General features: G+C 44.5%; 1 pseudogene; it reads left to right on the top strand.

Annotated features, from left to right (window-relative positions):
• The first annotated feature begins 6,176 nt into the window (after positions 1-6,176).
• LOC124975559 (proline-rich nuclear receptor coactivator 1-like) overlaps positions 6,177-15,014 on the top strand; it is a 53,665-nt pseudogene continuing 44,827 nt past the window's right edge.

Raw genomic sequence — 15,014 nt, 5'->3', positions numbered from 1 at the left:
TAAGAGAAATGCAAATCAAAACCACCCTAAGATTCCATCTCACCCCAATCAGAATGGCGATTATCAAGAACACAAGCAACAACAAGTGTTGGCGAGGATGTGGGGAGAAAGGTACACTCATACATTGCTGGTGGGGTTGCAAATTAGTGCAACCACTCTGGAAGGCAGTATGGAGATTCCTTAAAAAACTTGGAATGGAACTACCATTTGACCCAGCTATCCCACTCCTTGGCCTATACCCAAAGGACTTAAAATCAGCATACTACAGAGATACAGCCACATCAATGTTCATTGCTGCTCAATTCACCATAGCCAGATTGTGGAACCAACCTAGATGCCTTGATGAATGGATAAAGAAACTGTGGCATATATACACAATGGAATATTACTCAGCCATAAAGAATGATAAAATTATGGTATTTGCAAGCAAATGGATGAAACTGGAGAATATCATGCTAAGTGAGATAAGCCAATCTCAAAAAACCAAAGGAAGAATGATCTCGCTGATAAGTGGATGATGATACATAATGGGGCGTGGGAGGGGTTAGTTTTAGGGTTAGAGTGAGGGTTAGGGAAGGGGGCAAGAATGGGGGAAGGAAGGACTGTATAGAGGGAAAAGAGGGATGGGAGGGGTGGGGGGAAGGGGAAATAATAACAGAATGAATCAACCAACATCACCCTATGTAAACGTATGATTACACAAATGGTATGCCTTTACTCTATGTACAAACAGAGAAAGAACATGTATCCCATTTGTTCACAATAAAAAATAAATAAATAAATAAAAAGGATACCGCCAGATTCTGGAGAAAAGATACAAGTAAGGAAAGCACCCTAGAGGGGGAAGTGACTGGAGTCCCTTGTAGGCTAACAAATCCTTCAGGTGGTGTGGCGAAAGAATGGTAAGAGGGGATCCAAAGGTCAGCTTATGAACTTCCTTCTGGAGGACCTGGCTGGCAACTAGGGCTTGCAGCAAGGTGCCCACCCTCTAATGGTGGGATCTAGCTGTTTAGAAAGGTAGGCCACTGGAGCAAAAGTGGGGCCATACCCTTGTCCTAAGACCCCCAAACCTTGGTCTCCCTTTTCATGAACATACAAGAGAAATGTTTTGATTAAATTAGGCAAGTGAAGGGCCGGAGCTCGAAGGAGCAATTGTTTGAGTGTCTGAAAAGGTCATCCAGTGGTTGAAAGTAGTGGCTCGTTCTGGGGGCCCTTTGCCGTATCATATAATGGTCTAGCTAGGAGGGAAAAATTTGGAATCCATGCCCTGAAGTATCCTGCCAGTCCTCAAAAAGATAAAAATTTTGGCCTTGGTTTTTGGGGTGGGGAGAGAGTTAATGAGGTGTTTCCTGTCAGTGGTAATAGCCTTTTCTCCGTGAGAAATGAGGAACCCAAGGTAGGTGACCGTGGGTGTAGAGATTTGCACCTTTTGCGGGGAGGTCTGATACCCCTTTTGGGCTAGGTGATTGAGTAAGTTGATGGTGTCAACGTTGGAGATTTCAGCCGAAGGGCTACAAAGGAGGAGATCATCTACATACTGAAGGAGCGTGGAGTCAGGCAGGCTGAGTGGAAGCCTCCCAGGCCCGCTGCCAAAACTTGCCCAAAGATATGGGGACTATCCCTAAAACCCTGAGGAAGGACAGTCCATGTGAGTTGTTGAGAATGTCTGGTTTTGGGGTCAGTCCAGGTGAATGCAAAAATGTCTTGGGATTTGGGTGCAAGGGGAGTAGAGAAAAAGGCATCCTTTAAAGCGATAACAGAGAAATGGGTAGAGGTGACTGGGATCTGGGAAAGAAGAGTGTACGGGTTAGGGACCAGTGGGTGGATAGGAATAACAGAGGAATTAATGAGGCGAAGGTCTTGTACCAACTGGTAGGTACCATTAGGTTTCTTAATCACTAATATGGGGGTGTTATAGGGAGAATGGGTAGGCTGAAGGATTTTTTAGTTATAAGATCATGTATGATAGGCTGGAGGCCAAGTAGGGCAGCGGTGGACAAGGGATACTGGGATTGACTAGGAAACTGGTTGGGATCTTTAAGGTGAATGCGGACGGGAAGGCAATCGACGGTGGAGGGGCTTTGGGTGTCCCATATGATAGGATCGACGAGGTGGGTTGGGACAGGAAAGTGGGTGTGTGGATGGCCCTCTAGTGGCCCGGCCCAGTCAGAGCAAAAGGGAATTGTGGGATCATCTGTCAGTAGGGCCATTAGGAAGTGTGGAGTGGGGGAAGATGGTGGCTGTATTGAGATGGTAGTTTTGAGGATTGAGAGGATATCCCTACCAAGAAGTGGCACTGGACACTGGGGCATGACAAGGAAGGAATATGAGAATGGGAAATTTTCTATGGTACATGTAAGGGGAGGGGTCTTTAGTGGAAGTATAGATTTCCCTCGTACCCCGACAATAGGAGAGGATGATGGCATTGTGGGTCCCCAAAACTCCCTCAAGACCAAAAATGTGGCTCCAGTATCTAAGAGGAAGTTAATATGGTACCCATCCACATGAATTTCCACCCTGGGTTCCTGCCTGTCAACAGTGATGGCCAGGGAGGAGGACCCAAGGCCCAGAAGGTCAGCATTAGGGTTCCTAGGGCCGCAGCTTCCCTTCGGGAGGTGGGACAGTCTGATCCCCAGTGACCCATTTGTTGGCATTTCAGGCAAGGGATAATAGGGGTCCTTGGAGTAGGACATGCTTTCGCCCAGTGGCCTTCTTTTCCACATTTGAAGCAGGCATCTGGAGGAGTTTTACTTTGTGGATGATGTTGGTGCCATGTTTGGGGGGTCCCTTGAAGGACCTGAGTGAGAATCTGAAACTTACTATGCTCTGCCTTTTCATATCTTTGGTATTTGCGGCGTCCAGCTTCCTCATCACGGTTATGGAAGACCTTGAAAGCCAGAGCCAGAATTTCAGTCTGAGGTGTTGAGGGCCTTGTTCAAGTTTTTTTTTTTTAATTTAGCCTTAATGTCAGGGTAACTTTGAGATAGAAAATAAGTCATTAGGATGTGTCTACCATTGGGGGTCTTGGGATCTAAGTTGGTATATTGTTGGAGAGCCTTAATGAGACAATCTAAAAATTCAGAAGGGGTTTCATCTTTTTTCTGCATTATTTCCCAGATTTTTTGCAAGTTAACTGCCTTACAGGTGGCCTTCTTAAGGCCAGCAACTATGCAGGCAGCAAACTGATTTCTCAGCTGCACTCCAGCTGTGGTGTTATAGTCCCAGTCTGGGTCCTGTTCAGGAACCGCATGGGGGCCAGTGGGATGGTTAGGATTAACACAGTGGGTGTCATCTGCATGGGCTTGGGTTAATCCCGTACCCACCTACATCCTACAGGAAGAAGTGTATTGGCTAAAAGCATGTAGATGTAGATGTCATGGTGGGTGAGACTGTAAGCCTGGAGGACCTGCTGGAATTCCCGAATATATGTAGTGGGATCAGTCGTGAAAGAGCCCAATCTCTTCTCAAGCTGGGTGAGATCAGTCATGGAAAATGGAACATGAACTCAAATAACCCCTTTGGGTCCAGCGACCTCTTGAAGGGTTGCCAGGACATGGGAATGGGTGGTTTTGGAGCATGACCTAGTGGCTGGAGGGCTGAAGGAGTTAGGGGCAGGGGAGGGTGATGGTGAATAGGAGTCAGGAGAGGATGGTGAAGGAGAGGAAGGGACAGAGGGAGGTGGGCGAGGGTAGGGGTGGTTCATCTGTGGGATCAAAAGAGGAGGTGGCAGGTTCAGCTGTAGGGGAGGGTTTGCAGGCGAGGAGAACCTGATGAGGGCTGCAGGAAGAACAGAGATTGGGGTGAGAATGGAGGAGGGTAAAGGCTTCAACATAGGGGATCTCCTTCCACTTTTTCAAGTGCTGGCAGTGATTGAAAAGATCCTGGAAAATTTGGGGGTCAAGGGAGATTTCGGGAGGCCACCGACTAAGATTGTCTAATAGGTATGAAGGCCAATCTTGGGTGCAGAATTTAATGAGGGTTTTAGGTTTAATATCTGGAGTGAGTGAGAGACAAGCCAAGTTGGAGAGTAGACATTTTAAGGGGGAGTCATTTGGGAGGGAAGAAGAGGCCCCCATTGCTTACAGTGGAGAGGAAGTGAGGGAGATGAGAGGTAGAGGAGGGGAGGGAGAGAGAGAGAGAGAGATCTCCAGACCAGGGGAAGTGAATGGGCAACTCATTCAGGCATCCCCAAGGAGCGAAACCATTCACAGGACTCAATAGAGTCGGTGGCAAGGGAAAAGTCAGGTCGTCACCTGAGATTTTCCCTGCCGGGACAAAATGCTGGAAGTCACGGAGTACCTAGCGCTAGGCTTTTGCCAGTCAGTGTGGAAGAGGAGAGGAGAGAGGAGAGAAAGATCAAGAGAAGAGAGAAGAGGAAGGCGTCTGTTGTTCCCTCCCGCCCGACTGAGGGAGGATAGGGGCACCTAGGAGTCCACCGTGGTCATGAAGGCCAAGGTGGGGTGCGGTCTCCTCCCTATAACCAGACGTCAGGGGCTGACGGACGATCATGGCCAGATACCCTGTGATAGTCAAGTTAAGGGTGGCTGCCTCTCAAGGGGTGACTCACCTAGAAATTGGCCAGTGGTGGTTGCAGGGTAGCCAGTGCTCAAGAAGGCGGACAAGGGCAAGAAGCTTTGGCTGGGTGGATGGAGGGGGTCCTCAATATTTGAGGAGTTTCCCCTCCCGGGTTTTGGCACCAATGAAAGAAGTGCATGGAGCCACAGTCCAAAGCTAATCACGGGAGAAGTTCCATTTTATTTTTAAAATGCACACACTTATATAGGGCCGGGAAGAGGCTGATTGGTTGAGGCATGAAATGGGGTGAGAGTTGATTGGGAGAGCCTTGTTACTGGGGAACGGGGTGATGGTTGAGTGGGTGAGCCTTGTTGCTAGGGATCTAGGTGGGGTGTCGAACACTGATTGGGTATGAGTTCATGCCGGCAGGAAGAAGTTATGAGGAGTAAAATCAGGAAGAGAAGCTCAGCCAGCACCATGTTGGCACCTAAGGGGGGGTGACCTTATAGTCTTCACTTGCTGCCACTGCAGAAATGAAAGGCCACTAAGCTTCCCCTTGCTCTAGGTCTCAGTTTCCTATTGTGTCATAGAAGCAGGCTAAATAGCCTACCTGCTCTGTTCACAGCACAGGCCTTTCTTTCTCCATGGTTTTTCTATGGTCTCCAGAACTCAGGCTTTCTCAAGGAAGACCTCTCTCCACCCACCCCACCTCCCTGCCCAAGGCTATGGAAGTGTGGTATGAACTTCCTGGAACATAGATCATGGAGTAGAACTTGTCCCAGCCCTGTTCCTACTGCTCATCCCTCCCGATTGCTCCTGGGACCAACAATGCACAACCTCAGTCTTCTGTGTTTGCACAAGGAGCCCAATCAATCTTCAAGTGTAGGTGAATTCACCATTCATTTATTCCAACAAGTCCTCACCTGTAGGGGTGCCAGGCTAGCTCAGGCACAGGTAAGGGCCACAGAATCAAGACCCCCAGACTCCCGGAGTTGGGTGGAAGCAGGTTTGTGGGGAGCAGCCTGCAAACTCATTTATTGCAGGAATAACCATACATTTTACAGCCTTTTTGCCCAATCACAGTGTGCCACGGGGGATCAAACCACCAGGCCCCTATACAGGTTCCCTTGGTAACACTAGGTCAATTTGGGGGCAGTTGTTTACATTCCTAGGTGGTACAGAGCTTCCCAGCCTGTATCCAATCATGCTCCTCTCTGCAAGTTTACACACTTGAGACATTAACTGCTTTGAGCCAAGATCTAAGATTTCTCCCAACACTCACCCACACTGTCCATCCTTGAAGTGTTGTCTGATGTCCGTGGAAAGGAAGATCCAGCACTACCCTCTGAAGTGTCTGTCTGAGAGGTCATGGAGCCTGGCACGTGAGCCCAGGGTCAGGCCAGCTAATTTAGTAGGATTTGTACCCACAAATCCACAGCATCCTAGAAGCAAATAAATTCACACTTCTATAAACAGTTGCAGAAAACAGGGTCCAGGTGGAAGAGCCAGAGTCTGGGAATAGGGAAGGGGAGGCAAGTGGAGACCACAGCTTTGAGCTGCTGGACTGATGGATGACTATATATGTGGTTAATAGGTAGGTAACCTCCAGTGCTTCTGAGGCCACCCACTGTGAAGTCCATCTACCTTGGCTTGCAGCGGTCATGTGGGGAATCCTGGCTGCAAGGATCTGCCCAGCTCCCCAAGTATCCATAGTGTTGGCAGCCAAGTGGGGCAACAGACTCAGTGGCAGCCTGGGTAGCATGAGGTACATAGTAACCATGCAGCAGAACATGGTAGCCACCGTGCTGGTGCTGGTGGAGAATGGTGCCAGTAGAAATTGAGTCTGCCAGATTGGCAGACACCAGGCTCATACTGCCTGCAGACCTGGGCTCAACCTGGGAAATGACCTCCAAAACACAGCCACAATAACTGACAGAGATGAGAGAGATACAGAAAACAAAAGCAAATGTGCAGAAGCAGAACTGCAACAAATGTTTCAAGGAAAAGACCAGGACTTCAGAACAACAACTTGCAGAGGTTTGGGACATGGGTTCACCACAGGAAGCATGTTTTCAGTGGCATCCAATGCTCACAATGGCCTACTAGCACAGATGCATGCCAAAAAAACCAAGAAGCTTCACAGAACAACCCTGACCTAACCAGTGGGATATGTGCTGCTATTTAGTTCCCATTTTACTTCTTAAAAGTGAAACAAATTAAACAACAACAACAACAAAGAAGTTCCATGGCCACCATTTACTTTGTGATTTTCTAGCTGATCGTGTCACCATTTGAGAGCAGGCCAAAGATTTCCCTTTTGAGAAGGGTATTGAAGTTAGGAATGAGATCCAGGAGGTCTCAGGGACATTATGTGCCAATGCCTGGGGAGAAGGAAGCCTAGTCTGTTGAGGCCCAGAGGAAGGACAGTGTGGGGGAACAAGAGTGGGGGTTTTCAAGGGGCATGAGCCCAGTTGGCAGGCCTGGAGAATGCGGGTGCTCATTCAGAGCACTGGGGAGGATGGGGAGCCTTGAAGCAAGGTGTGGGCTGGCCTGCTATGCTCTACTGCTTCCTTCTGAGTGTCTGATTCCTGTTAGCGTCTCTGGCTGAGTGATTTCTTTTCTTCATTCCTTTTAATAAATGGTAGCATACCTTGTGAGTAGGCACAATTCTAAGATCTAGGAACAGTGGAAAGCAAAGCAACCTTCCTTGTTCTTCAAAAGTTTAAATTCTACTTTAGATTCTATTGTGATGCTTAGAAAGGTATATAGCATGATACATGGTGATGAATCCTGATGGGGACAAAGCAGGAATAGAGAAGAATACATATGCAGGAGGTGGGCTCTGAGTTTCCAGTAGGGTATGGTCATGGGAAGGGTCTCAGCATGATGTGGCAACTCTTTCCATTCCTGGAAATTAAGATGTTCACCCTCGAAGATTGAAGTTCTCTTTTCTTTCAAAGTTAAATTCGTATCCACTAATAGCAATTCTGAGCTTGCCAGCCAGTATCCAATCATAGCCATTTTAACTATAGTGCTTCTCTTTTCCCTCCCCAATTTTAAAACTAGCCAATCATGTAGATTACAACCCCACCTCCTCTCAGAGCAAGGAGCAGTGCTGCACTAGGGATAAAAACAGGTGAACTGCCCGCCCAAGTGTGCTTTCTATCCAGACTTTGTTCTATAGCACACCCTTCTGCAGAAGTAAAGTTTGCCTTGCAGAGATATTCTGAGACATGTCTGATTTCTTGTGAAACCTCAGTATTTCTAACAGCCCACTCCTGCTGTGGCCTCACTGTGGCCAGCTTGTTGGAACAACTAGATTGATGAACACTGGCACTAACCTCCTAACTCCCTTCTCGGATGTCACAATGCCAAGAACATGTATCCCAAAGTCCTGGTGGCATGTGGCCCTGGAGGTTCCATGCCCTGGGTCCCCCAGTCCTTCCTGCGAAGGTGGACAGATCAGGTCAAGATCAGATCTCTTGCAAGGTTGTGAGGACATTTTTGTCCTAGTTCTGAGGGAATAAGTAATGTTTTTATCAGGTATTGAATGAAAGGCAACTGAAAGAATAATATCTTGATGCATAATATGTGATGAATGCTCCAGTTACATGCAGCTTTGTTGCCTGCTCTAATGCATGACTGAGACTCAGGACATCCTACCTCCTTACATGCTACAGTGGATCATTGTCCATATCACCTGGTCTTGCTTTTCTGCAGGAATTGCAAGCATCCTGCCCACAGACCTAAATATCCAGTCTTCCTTTGTTGGGTTCATGCTGATCTGAGGGCATTCAGGCACCTGAGCCCCAGTGTACCTGAGACCCCTGCCTGAGGACCTGCTCAGAACAGATGCCTTTCCCCAGAGTTTTTTAATTAATCATTCAGAGAATGGTACCTACATGCAGGGCTTTGACACCAGCATTCAAGCCCAGAAGTTCACTCTTGCAACTGCTTTGGAGAGACCCAGGAAGGGACACTGCCATCAGCAAAGCCTGAGTCATTGGGAACAACCCCGCCCAAGCCTCCCATAAAGAAACTCAGATAGTCCGGCCAGCAGGCAGCTTCAGGGACCAGGACGGGGCAGCCAGGGACTTCCCCAAGCAGCCTGGCTCCCTCCAGCAGGAGGCACCTTTCAAGACTATCTTCTCGGAGCAGACCACCCAATGAGAGCCTTTCTGCACAGAGCCAGCCACAAGTCCCGGAGCCAGCAGAGAGCTCCAACCTGCAGGCAGCCTCTGGGATAAGGGTAGGGCAGCCAGAGACTTCTCCAGGCGGCACTGCCCCCTCCGGCAACAGGCTCCTTCCATGGGGCAATCCAAGATGGCGGACTAGAAGGTGACTGCATCTCCAGTTGCTCCAGAACCCAGGATTCAAGAAGGGGAGGCATTGAGAGACTCGGACTAAAATAAAGACACGGGGAGAGTCTACCCCACCTGGTGAAGCTCGGCCTGGGTGGCAGGCCTGAATAGGGGCAGCTTATCAGAGCAAGGCAGGGCAGCTAGAGTATTCCCCAGGTAGCCCTGTTCACTCCAGCGGTGGGCTCCTCCCACATGGCCAGCTTCTCCAGCTTCTCTGAGCAGGCCCCCAAGTGAAAGCCTTTCTGCACAGAACCAGCTCCAAGTCCGGGAGCCAGTGTGGCGAGCTCCAGCCCTTGGGAAGCTTCAGGGACCAGGACGGGGTAGCCAGGGACATCCCCAAGCAGCTAAGCTCCCTCCAGCAGGAGGCACCTTTCAAGGATAGCTTCTTGGAGCAGACAGCCCAGTGAGAGCCTTTCTACACAGACCAGCCACAAGTCCCTGAGCCAGCAGAGAGCTCTGACCTGCAGGCAGCCTCTGGGACCAGGGCAGGGCAGCCAGACATTTCTCCAGTTGACCCTGCCCCATCTGGCCACAGGCTCTTTCCACGGGGCAATCCAAGATGGTGGACTAGAGGGTGACTGCATCTCCAGTCGCTCCAGAACCCAGGATTCAAGAAGGGGAGGCATTGAGAGATTCAGACTAAAATAGAGCCACGGGGTGAGTCTGCCCCACTGGGTGAAGCTCTGCCTGAGCGGCAGGCCCGGATAAGGACAGCTTATCAGAGCAGGGCAGGGCTGCTAGAGACTTCCCCAGGTAGCCCTGCTCACTCCAGTGGTGGGTTCCTCCCACATGGCCAGCTTCACAGAGCAAGCCAACTAGTGAGAGCCTTTCCGCACAGAGCCAGCTCCAAGCCCTGGAACCAGTAGTGGGCTCGGGGCAGCTTTCTTCAGAAGCACTGCATTTTCAAGTTCCTCCAAGACTTCAGGCTACTGAAGGCTGGTAGGTGATATACTGGAAATCTACAGGGACACTATAAGTCAACAGAGGAAAACTGCAATATTTCAGAGTCTCACTGATATCTGAAAAATATGAGAAAACAAGGGAAGAAAATGTCCCAAACAAACCTAGATACTATATGAATTAAATCCAATGACAGCACAGCAGAAGAAATGTCAGAAAGGGAGTTCAGAATGTACATAATTAAAACATTGAGGGAAGCAAACAAGGAGATGAAAGAGCAAATGCAGGCATTGAAGGAGGACATGAAAGAGCAAATGCAGGCATTAAATGATCGCACCAATCAACAGTTAAAAGAGCAAATACGGGAAGCAAGAGATCATTTCAATAAAGAGTTAGAGATACCAAAAAAAAAAAAAAACCAGAAATCCTTGAAATGAAGGAAAGAATAAACTAAGTTAAAAACTCCATGGAATTCATAAACAATAGGATAGAACACCTGAAAGACAGAACCTCAGACACTGAAGACAAAATATTTAACCTTGAAAACAAAGTTGAACAAACAGAATATGGTAAGAAATCATGAACGCAATCTACAAGAATTATGGGATATCAAGAAAAGGTCAAATTTAAGAATTATTGGGATTAAGGAAGGCTTAGAAAAACAAACCAAAGGAATGAACAATCTATTCATTAAAATAATATCAAAAAATTTCCCAAATCTGAAGAATGAAATGGAAAACCAAGTACAAGAGGCTTATAGGACTCCAAATATACAAATTTACAGCAGACCCACACCAAGGCACATTATTATGAAAATACCTAACATACAAAATAAAGACAGAATTTTAAAGGCCACAAGAGAAAAGAATAAAATTACATTCAGGGGGAAACCAATACGGATATCAGCAGATTTTTCAATCCAGACCCTAAAAGCTAGAAGGGTCTGGAACAACATTTACCAAGTCCTGAAAGAAAATGGATGCCAACCAAGAATCTTATACCCAGCAAAACTTACTTACAGATTTGACAATGAAATAAGATCCTTCCATGATAAACAAAAGCTAAAGGAATTTACAAAAAGAGAGCCATTACAGAACATTCTCAGCAAAATATTCCATGAGGAAGAGATGAAACACAATGATGCAAATCAGCAATGGGAGGAACTAGCCTAAAGGAATAGCCAAATAAAGGAGAAACCAAATCTTGTCAAAAAATAAAAATGAGTCACATGACTGTGAATACAAATCATATAACAAAAATAACCCTGAATGTTAATGGCCTGAATTCATCAATCAAAAGACATAGACTGGCAGATTGGATTAAAAAGAAAAATCCAACAATATGCTGCCTGCAAGAGACTCATCTCATAGAAAGAGACATCCATAAACTAAAGGTGAAAGGATGGGAAAACATACCATGCACACAGACACAGCAAAAAAAACTGGAGTAGCCATCCTCATTTCAGATAATGTGAACTTCAAGCCAAAACTAGTCAGAAGGGATAAAGAAGGACATTACATGCTGCTTAAGGGAAGCATAAATCAGTAAGACATAACAATCATAAATATTTATACGCTGAACACTGGCTCATCGTGTACATCAAACAAATCCTTCTCAATTCCAGAAATCAAATAGACCACAACACAATAATACTAGGTGATTTTAGCACACCTCTCTCACCACTGGATAGATCCTCCAAACAAAATATAAATAAAGAAAACATAGATCTCAATAACACAATCAACAATTTAGACTTAACCAACATATATAGAATATACCATTCAACTAAGAACGAATGCACTTTCTTCTCAGCAGCACATGGATCTTTCTCTAAAATAGACCATATTTTACACCACAAAGCTACTGTTAGCAAATACAAGAAGATACAGATACTACCTTGTATTCTATGGGATCATAATGGATTGAAATTAGAAATAAATGACAGAATAAAAAACAGAAACTTCTCCAATACCTGGAGATTAAATAATATGCTATTGTATGATGAATGGATAACAGAAGACAACAGGAGGGAAATAAAAAAATTATTAGAAGTAAACGAGAACAAACAAACATCATATCAAAATCTCTGGGACACTATGAAAGTAGTACTTAGAGGAAGATTTATTTCATGGGGTGCATTCAACAAAAGAAGTAGAAATCAACAAAAAATGACTTAAAACTACAGCTCAAAGTCCCAGAAAAAGAAGAGCAGACCAACACCAAAAGTCGTAGAAGACAGGAAATAGTTAAATTCAGAGCCAAAATCAACAAAATTGAAACAAAAGAAATGATCAGAAAAATTAACAAAAGAAATAGTTGGTTCTTTCAAAGTATAAACAAAATTGATTAACCCTTAGCCACACTAACAAAGAGAAAGAGGGAGAAAACTCAAATTACTAAAATTTGGAATGAAAAAGGAAATATCAAAACAGACACCAGTGAAATACAAAACATAATTAGAAGCTATTTTGAAAATCTATACTCCAACAAAACAGAAAACCTCAAAGACATCAACAAGTTTCTAGAGACATATGAATTACCTAAACTGAAAGAGGAGGACATACAAAACTTAAATAAATCAATTTCAAGCAATGAAATAAAAGAGGTCATCAAAAGCCTACCAACAAAGAAAAGTTCGGGACCAGATGGGTTCTCAGCCGAGTTCTACAATACCTTTAAAGAAGAGCTCATTCCAATACTCCTCAAAGTATTCCATGAAATAGAAGAGAAGGGAGCCCTCCCAAACTCATTCTACGAAGCCAATATCACCCTGATACCCAAACCAGACAGAGACACATCGAGGAAAGAAAAGTTCAGACCAATATCCTTAATGAACATCAACACAAAAATTCTCAACAAAATTTTAGCAAATCGCATCCAAAAATATACTAAAAGATAGTGAACCACGATCAAGTGGGTTTTATCCCAGGGATGCAAGGTTGCTTCAACATTCAGAAATCAATAAATGTCATTCACCATATCAATAGACTTAAAGTCAAGAATCACATGATTATTTCAATAGATGCAGAAAAAACATTCGATAAAATACAGCATCGCTTCATGCTCAAAACACTAGAAAAAATTGGGTAGTGGGAACATTCCTAAACATTGTAAAGGCCATCTATGCTAAGCCCATGGCCAATAACATTCTAAATGGTGAAAAACTGAAAGCATTCCCCCTAAAAACTGGAACAAGGCAGGGATGCCCTCTTTCACCACTTCTATTGAACATCATCCTTGAGACTCTAGCCAGAGCAATTAGACAAACCAAAGAAATTAAAGGGATATGAATTGGAAAATAAGAACTCAAACTATCCCTGTTCACTGATGACATGATTGTATATTTAGAGGAACCTGGAAATTCCACCAGAAAACTTTTAGAACTCATAAATGAATTCAGTAAACTAGCAGGTTAAAAGATCAATGCTCATAAATTCAATGCATTTTTATATATAAATCATGAATCTTCAGAAAGAGAAAGTAGAAAAACTACCCCATTCATAATAGCATCAAAAAAAATAAAATATTTGGAAATCAATCTCACAAAAGAGGTGAAAGACCTCTACAATGAGAACTGCAGAACATTAAAGACAGAAATTAAAGAAAACCTTAGAAGGTGGAAAGATCTCCCATGTTCTTGGATAGGCAGAATTAATATTGTCAAAATGGCCATACTACCTAAAGTGCTATACAGATTCAATGCAATTCCAATTAAAATCCCAATGATGTACCTTACAGAAATAGAGCAAGCAATTATGAAATTCATCTGGAAGAGGAAGAAAGCCAGAATAGCTAAAGTAATCCTCAGTAGAAAGAACAAAGCAGGGGGTATCACAATACCGGATCTTCAACTCTATTACAAAGCAATAGTAACAAAAACGGCATGGTATTGGTACCAAAATAGGCAGGTAGATCAATGGTACAGAATAGAGGACATGGACACAAACCCAAATAAATACAATTTTCTCGTACTAGATAAAGGGGCAAAAAATATGCAATGGAGAAAAGATAGCCTCTTCAACAAATGGTGCTGGGAAAACTGGAAATCCATACGCAACAGAATGAAATTAAACCCCTATCTCTCACCCTGCACAAAACTCAACTCAAAATGGATCCAGGACCTCGGAATCAGACCAGTGACCCTGCATCTGATAGAAGAAAAAGTAGGTCCAAATCTTCAACTTCTTGGCTTAGGATCAGACTTCCTCAACAGGACTCCCATAGCACAAGAAATAAAAGCAAGAATCAACAACTGGGATAGATTCAAACTAAAAAGCTTTCTCTCAGCAAAGAAAACTATCAGTAAACTGAAGAGAGAGCCTACAGAGTGGGAAAATATCTTTGCCACTCATACTTCAGATAGAGCACTAATTTCCAGAATCTATAAAGAACTCAAAAAACTCTACACCAAGAATACAAATAATCCAATCGACAAATGGGCTAAGGAAATGAACAGACACTTCCCAGAAGAAGATCTACAAGCAATCAACAGATATATGAAAAAAATGTTCAACATTTCTGGTAATAAGAGAAATGCAACTCAAATCTACCCTAAGATTCCATCTCACCCCAATTAGAATGGCGATTTTCAAGAACACAAGCAACAATAGGTGTTGGCAAGGATGTGGGGAAAAAGGAACACTCATACATTGCTGGTGGGGTTGTAAATTAGTGCAGCCATTTGGAAAGCAGTATGGAGATTCCTCAGAAAGCTTGGAATGGAACCACCATTTGACCCAGCTATCCCACTCCTTTTTCTATACCCAAAGGACTTAAAAACAGCATACTACAGAGATACAGCCACATCAATGTTCATAGCTGCTCAGTTCACAATAGCCAGATTGTGGAACCAACCTAGATGCCCTTCAATTGATGAATGGATAAAGAAACTGTGGCATATATATACAGTGTAATATTGCTCCGCCATGAAAAATGATAAAATTATGGTATTTGCAGGCAAATGGATGAAATTGGAGAATATCATGCTAAGTGAGATAATCCAATTTCAAAAAACTAAAGGACAAATGATCTCAATGATAAGTGGATAAGGACATATAGTAGGAGGTGGGAGGGGTTAGTGTTAGGGTTCGGGTTAGGTTTAGGGTTAGGGATAAGGAGGGTGGTAAGAATGGAGGAAAGAAGGACTGTATAGACGGAAAAGTGGGGTGGGAGGGGTGGGGGGAAGGGGAAAAAAATAACAGAATGAATCAAACAACATTACCCTATGTAAATTTATGA

Source organism: Sciurus carolinensis, unplaced genomic scaffold (assembly GCF_902686445.1).
Source record: "Sciurus carolinensis unplaced genomic scaffold, mSciCar1.2, whole genome shotgun sequence".
Taxonomy (NCBI): domain Eukaryota; kingdom Metazoa; phylum Chordata; class Mammalia; order Rodentia; family Sciuridae; genus Sciurus; species Sciurus carolinensis.
Note: the sequence above shows the minus strand (reverse complement) of the source record. Positions and strands in the feature narration are given on the sequence as shown.